Source organism: Brassica napus, unplaced genomic scaffold, assembly GCF_020379485.1.
Source record: "Brassica napus cultivar Da-Ae unplaced genomic scaffold, Da-Ae ScsIHWf_3058;HRSCAF=3863, whole genome shotgun sequence".
In the NCBI taxonomy this organism is placed as follows: domain Eukaryota; kingdom Viridiplantae; phylum Streptophyta; class Magnoliopsida; order Brassicales; family Brassicaceae; genus Brassica; species Brassica napus.
Genome location: NW_026016295.1, coordinates 343,958 through 351,408, shown reverse-complemented (window position 1 = coordinate 351,408; position 7,451 = coordinate 343,958).

Below are 7,451 nucleotides of genomic sequence, written 5' to 3'. Positions count from 1 at the left end.
GCCGATGGTGCCCATTCGCTAGCAAGTCGTTCCTGTTCGTGGGGCAAGACTTACCCCCTCGTTTTCTATAAATATGGGGGCTCTCTGGTCGATTTCATTATCCAATTACAGAGTAAAATACTCAGAGAAAAACGTAGAGAGAAAGAAAGAGAGAAAGAGAGAGTTCCGGCCAAGAGAAAGGCCGATTGTGTGGTGTTGTGTGTCCGGCGACTGATCGTTTGATAACTAACTCCGGTGAAGAAAGGGAGATCAAGACAGGAGAAGCGCATGGAGAACCCAGACGTGGTTCTCAAGTATGTGATGGGCCGTAACTCCATCAGACCGAACGGACGGTCCATGCAACCGCACCGCAGCTCTGCTCGGTTCCTAAGTCCCATCCGGCTCTCCTAACTGTTTCAATTCGTTTCTCTTCTCTTCTCTCTGGTTAAACACGAAATGTTGTGTTGGTTGAGTCCAAGGGACACGTCCCTAGGCTTTGGCCGAACATAACCAAACCGCTAGCCTAGACCGGGTCGGTTAGTCGGATGATCCGATCGCACCAAGACTGGGCGGTTAGGACGAACGGTTGGGAATGACCCAAAGGGCACGAGTTGTCAAGAGTCATGAGTGTCCAAGAGGCACGAATGGCCAAAGGGTGCATGTTCCAAACGGTGTCTTTCGGGACAGGTTAGGATCGATCCTTATGGATCAGCCTATGGCTTGTCTAGTTAAGACAAGGTCAGGTTTGTCTAAGCCAAGGTAGAGTCGCAAGGTCTGACCGGTTGCTAAGCCTTCCGGATTAGGCTTGAGGCTTACTCGGCCGATTGGATCCAGGCCTAAGGCCGGATCAGGTAAGGGAGTCCGTTGGGCCATTGAGCGGACTCCATGGCCGGTCGCACCTAGATTCTATCCGGTTAGACGGATTGGTTTGGGGACGATCCGGATCTGTTCGTGTGTTCTGTTTATCTATTCTGGACTATCTATCTGATTCTAAGTCAAGGGGTGGTTGGTTGAATGACTTAGGATACGGTAGGTAGGTTCATACGTTTTACGATTATGTTGACTGAGGTTTATCTAGGTTCTAGGAACCAAGCCAAGCATTGTGGAATCAATCCGTTCTATTCTCGGTTATGATTAATGCTTATCTGGTTGTGGTTTCAGGAACTAAGGATGGTTCTGGTCAAGCCAAGGAGCCGTGAAGGCTCGGTCAGTGAGAGGCTGTGTAGTTGTGGTTAGATGATGATAGGGATGAACTAGTGATTGTCTATGAGACTGTTAAGAAGTTGTGTATTGAATCTCATGTTTCTAAGTAATACAAAGTGTATACATTGTTAGTTGGGGTCAAAAACGGTTACGACAAATTTAACATTCAAAACGTCCGAGGAAGAAAATAAGAATTTCTCCGAAGAGTATTTTTCGAAATAGACTCTTTCTTACGAAAAAGCTTTACGGAAGAAAGAATCGAGATGTCCGACGAAAGCTCGAAACAGGTCGCTACGTAGCGACCGAGCGATCGTCCCGCTCGGTCGCTACGTAGCGATCGAGCTCAGCCAAGCTTGGTCGCTACGTAGCGACCGAGCGATTGTCCCGGTCGGTCGCTACGTAGGACGAGCGATCGTCCCGCTCGGTCGCTATGTAGCAACCGAGCGATCGTCCCGCTCGGTCGCTACGTTGCGACTGAGCTCGAGCCAAAGCTCGGTCGCTACGTAGCGCCGAGCGATCGTCCTGCTCGGTCGCTATGTAGCGACCGAGCTCAAGCCAAAGCTTGGTCGCTACGTAGCGACCGAGCACTCGTCTCGCTCGGTCGCTACGTAGCGACCGGGCTCGAGCCAAAGTTCGGTCGCTGTGTAGCGATTGAACCTTTCCGAACATCGATACGAAACCAGTCCTTGCATTCTCGTCAAACCTTCGAATGCTATCTCCCGAAGACCATAGCAAGCTCAGTCCATGTCTCCCGCTATTCTAATCATCGATCAAACTTCGCGGATTAGAAACCGCGGAAAACTCGTAGTAAACGTGTCGAGTCGGAAGACGGCTCAAAGGGACCTAAAACACGACTCGAGGCCCATCCTACGATTTTTCCTAACCAAAAGCCGTGAACACAGCTTGGTTCACGCTTGGCCCACGAGGAAGGATAAATGTCAAGTTTCCGCGGATAAATACGGAAGTTTGAAGATAATTGTGAAGATCGGGAAAAATGGAATATCTCCATTTTTATGCTATGACGGCTAAAGGGCAGAAGAGTAAAAGCGTAAACCGACCTTGGAGCTAGTATATAAGGAGTCCTAGGCGAGAGCAGAGCAGAGGGGGAACTTTTTCAGAGCGGGGAAAAACGGGAAGTGGCGAGTTTGCGTAGATTTTACCGACCTAAACAAGGTGTCCAAAGGATAGCTTCCCTCTACCACATATCGATCGATTGGTAGAAGCAACAGCGGGCAACGAACTCTTATCCTTCATGGATGCCTTCTCAGATTATAATCAAATTAGGATGAATCCCGACGATCGTGAGAAGACTGCGTTCATTACCGATCGCGGAACTTATTGCTATAAGGTAATGCCCTTCGGCCTCAAAAACACTGGAGCAACTTACCAACGACTTGTGAACCGAATGTTCTCCAAACAACTCGGAAAAATGATGGAAGTTTATATCGACGACATGCTCGTCAAATCCCTCAAAGCAAGAGATCACGTGTCACATCTCGAAGAATGCTTTGCACAACTAAACTCCCATAACATGAAGCTCAACCCGACAAAATGTAGATTCGCCGTGGCTTCAGGGAATTCCTCGGCTACTCTGTCACATACCGTGGCATCGAAGCAAATCCAAAACAGATCAACGCTCTAATCGAGATGGCTTCGCCGAAGAATAAACGGGAAGTCCAAAGATTGACCGGCAGAATCGCAGCACTTAACCGATTTATTTCACGATCAACAGATAAGTGCCTGCCCTTCTACGACGTCCTGCGAGGAAATAAAAAATTCGAATGGACGGAAGAGTGCGAAAACGCCTTCCAACAGCTGAAGCGTTATTTAGCTACTCCTCCAGTCCTCGCAAAACCCGTGGAAGGAGAGCCTTTATTCTTGTACATCGCGGTATCGGCAACAGGCGTAAGCGGAGTCCTGATCAGGGAAGAACGCGGGGAGCAGAAACCTATTTTTTACATAAGCAAAACCTTGCTGGATGCCAAATCTAGGTATCGTTGATAGAAAAATTGGCATGCGCGGTCGTAACATCGGCCCGAAAACTAAGACCATATTTCCAATCCCACACGATTATCCTCACGACTTTTCCCTTACGGACAATTTTGAATAGCCCAAGTCATCAGGCCGATTGGCTAAGTGGGCAGTCGAGTTGAGCGAGTATGACATCGAATACCGACCAAGGACGAGCGCAAAATCACAAGTGCTCGCAGAGTTTTTGGTCGAACTTCCAACGGGAGCAATAACCAACGGGGAACCAAATTCCACCTGGCTCCTCCACGTCGACGGATCCTCATCCAAGCAAGGATCGGGTATCGGAATCCGTCTCACATCTCCAACGAGCGAGATCTTGGAACAATCGTTCAGACTGGAATTCCATGCCTCAAACAACGAGGCCGAATACGAAGCATTGATCGCAGGTCTACGTTTGGCTCACGGCTTAAAAATACGTAATCGCCACGCTTACTGCGACTCCCAGTTAGTGGCCAGCCAATTCAGCGAAGAATATGAAGCCAGAGACGAACGGATGGACGCGTTCCTCAAACTGGTCCAAGGTCTAGCTCAAGACTTCGACTGTCTCGCCCTTACCCAGATCCCCTGTTCCGAGAATGTCCAGGCGGATGCCCTCGTGGCCTTAGCATCAAGTTCCGATCCAGGACTCAAAAGGGTAATTCCGGTCGAATTCATCGAACATCCGAGTTCGGACCGCCAGTCGTTGTCAATCTCATAGAGGGTCAAGACGACGAGGAAGAAGAAATTACGATACCACCACCATCGGAGCAATCTGATTACGGTTGCGATACCCCATGGCTTCAGACGATTCGAGACTACATTATCGACGGGCAACTGCCCGCCGAAAAATGGGCAGCTCGCAAGATCCGAATACAGGCCGCACGCTACGTAACAGTGGACGGCGAAATCTACAAATGGAGATTCTCCGGACCACTCCTGACGTGCCTGGAAGGAGAAAAGGCGAGGAAAGTAATGGAGGAAATACATTCCGGCTCATGCGGCAACCATTCCGGCGGAAGATCACTAGCCGAAAATCAAACGCCATGGATACTATTGGCCAACAATGATGGAGATTGCGAGAAATTCGCACGAAAATGAAAAAATGCCAAAGGCATGCGCCGACTATCCGACAACCGGCCGAAGCTCTTTCCTCCATCACATCGCCTTATCCCTTTATGCGCTGGGCCATGGATATTGTCGGACCTCTGCATAATTCAAAGCAAAAGCGTTTCCTTCTAGTCCTTACCGATTTTTTCTCAAAATGGGTAGAGGCGGACTCGTACGCAAGTATAAAAGACGTCCAAGTCGAGAATTTCGTATGGAAAAACATCATCTGTAGGCATGGAGTTCCTTACGAAATCGTAACCGATAACGGGTCTCAGTTCATTTCCACCCGATTCGAGGCATTTTGCGAAAAGTGAAAGATACGACTCAACAAGTCAACTCCCAGATATCCGCAGTGCAACGGACAGGCTGAAACAATCAACAAGACCATTCTCGACGGACTGAAGAAACGCTTGGAGGCCAAAAAGGTAGATGGGCCGATTAACTCGAGGGAGTCCTCTGGTGTCATCGTACCACCCCAAGGCGAGCAACGGAGAAACTCCCTTCGCCCTGGTATACGGCACGGAATGCATGATTCCCGCAGAAGAAGAATTTCCCGGTGTTCGAAGAAGGTTCTTACCCGAACGAGAGGAACTCAACAATGCTATGCTCTTGGACGATCTCGACCTCATTAACGAACGCCGAGATCGAGCGCTCATCCGAATTCAAAACTACCAGCACGCCGCTGCGAGATACTACAATTCCAACATACGGAATCGTAGGTTCAATCAGGGAGATCTGGTCCTTTGCAAAGTCTTCCAAAACACCGCTGAACGAAACGCGGGAAAACTCGGAGCAAACTGGGAAGGTCCCTATAAAATCGAAAAAGTCGTCCGACCAGGTTCTTACGAAATAGCCAACATGCAGGGCATAAAAATCCCTAGAACCTGGAATGCGATGCATCTCAAAAAATACTATCACTAAAGCAGCTCGCAATCACAGAACTACGAGACGGCTTGATCTCCGCAAGGAGTACGTAGGCAGTTTGTCGAAAGGCAAATTCAGCTGTCCCCCCTCATTAAAAAAGGGGGGAGTGGGTACGTATACTCGTATACTCCCAAAAAATCGAAAAAACTTCTTACCACGCTCTAGGTGTTTTTGACTTATCAAAACATCCTCACCCGTAAAATCAGAACGAGGTCTTCAGAAATTAGTCGGCCGCTTGGGAAAGCAATCTTTAGCATCGCGAGACGTCGCAATTGGTGCCTCAAAGTTTTTCCTTCCGAGCAAACGAAACTTCCGTCACAAAAAGACATATATATGCACACACTAACACTTATTTGCGCAAAATAATCAAACACTGGCACGCGCCACCAAGTCTGATGCTGATCACATCGAACTCACAAACGTCCTAAACAGACATAGCCATCTCACGGAGATGACTCTCTTACATCCGACACAAGGATAATAGCGCTATAAAAGAAATCCGAAATTTTGGTCTAGCACTTCTGGTCTCCGGAGAGATGCTCGATTCGTATCAAACAAGTCGTATAAGCCGAGAACTTTTCGCGGACTTTACATCGATACGAATCAGGAAGAAATCGCGACAGGAATAACGATAGCCGGTTAGTCACCGCACAATCCTTAAACCGAAAGTAAACCTAGGTCATGCCCTAAACCCAGCGCACTGGTCTCTAACATCTTAAAGGCATGATATCGAAAGATAGGAGATTCTTAAACCATGCCTCTATGTTTATGTTTGACACCTTCAGCACCCCGCGGAGTTCACATCTCGCGGAAGAACTCTCGAAACAGATCTCGAATAAAATATTTCACAATCGAAGAAGGATATGAGACGGCAACTCATCACCTTCTCCCCGCTATTCACAAATTCATAAAAAGAAGTTATCCGATTATCGTACCATAAAAAGAAAGCCGCGGAGCGGCAGAGATTCAAAGCCACACACGGCCAGACTCGAAATACAAACAAGGCCATTCAAGGCCAAAACATGATAAAATAAAAAAAAATCTCTCGCAAGAGATCTAACCCAAGTCACCCTCAGAACTCAAGCCCCTCTTCACCTGCTGCCTCGTCCGAGCCTGGAGCCGCGTCTTTCCGTTCTCTCCGACCATCGGGTCTTTCCCCTCTGGGTCTTCTGAACACGTCGGAAGGAAGCAAGCGGATTTCAGGTCAGCCAGGATGAGATCGAAATCTCCATCCTCGGCCGCCATATCTCCCTTGCAGCCGGACAGTCGGGCCTCTTCGGCCTCCAAGGTCGGGGGAGTCTCACTTTGGAACGACCGAACTACGGCCATCCCGCCCTCAATCGTCGCCAAAGCGAAATCCCTGCTCCAGATACACTCGAGGGAACCCAGGGAAGCAGAAATCTTCGCCAAGCGAGCTTGAAACTCCGCACGAAGAGCATCCGTAGCCTCTTGGATCCCTGAGGCGCGCTAGTCCCGCGTCACTCTCGATCTGACGCTGGAGTCGGCGCACTTCCGAGCATTTGGCCTTCCTGGCCTTCTTTTCCTTAAGCAAGGAACTCGCCGACTTCCCAAGGTCTCTCTCAAGCTCTCCTATCGCAACCTCGAGCTTCGACACTTTCGCAGAGTAAGAGTCCTCGACAGCCGTCAACATAGCCTCGGTTTCGGACCATCTGCCCTGAAGCTCCACCAACTCCCCGGAAAGGCGACTGGTCTCAGAACCACATCGCTGATCATCCCATCGATCAACGATATGAACTGCGAAAGGTAAAAATTCTTAAGACTAAGCCCGTGAAAAGAATGCACGAAAGACGATCGAGAATTCAAACAAGAAACAAACCTTTCCGCGAAGTCCCGATGCTAGGCTCGACCCACCTCGCTGCGAAGTCTCCCCGTCACCGCTCTTGGCAAGTTTCCTCTTCCGACTCTTAGGCTGAGTAGCCAGGACAGCGCTAGGAGCACGCAATGCAAGAACGATTTCTTTCTGGCCGGAGGCGGAGGCATAGAGTCAGCGGCTTTCTCTTGTCCTCGACGAGGATCGGAGTCGTGGAAGATCCCGCAGGTAGGGCTTGCGGGAGAAGAGCCGCGACGTCAATCCCATGACACGGGACAACGACCTGCGCGGAAGAAGACGGAAACTCGGAGCCAGTTTGAGCCAATCCTTTCTCGGCTTGGCGACGAACTAGTTTCTCTCGGAAAGAAAGATGACCAGCAACACAAGCCGGCACTTC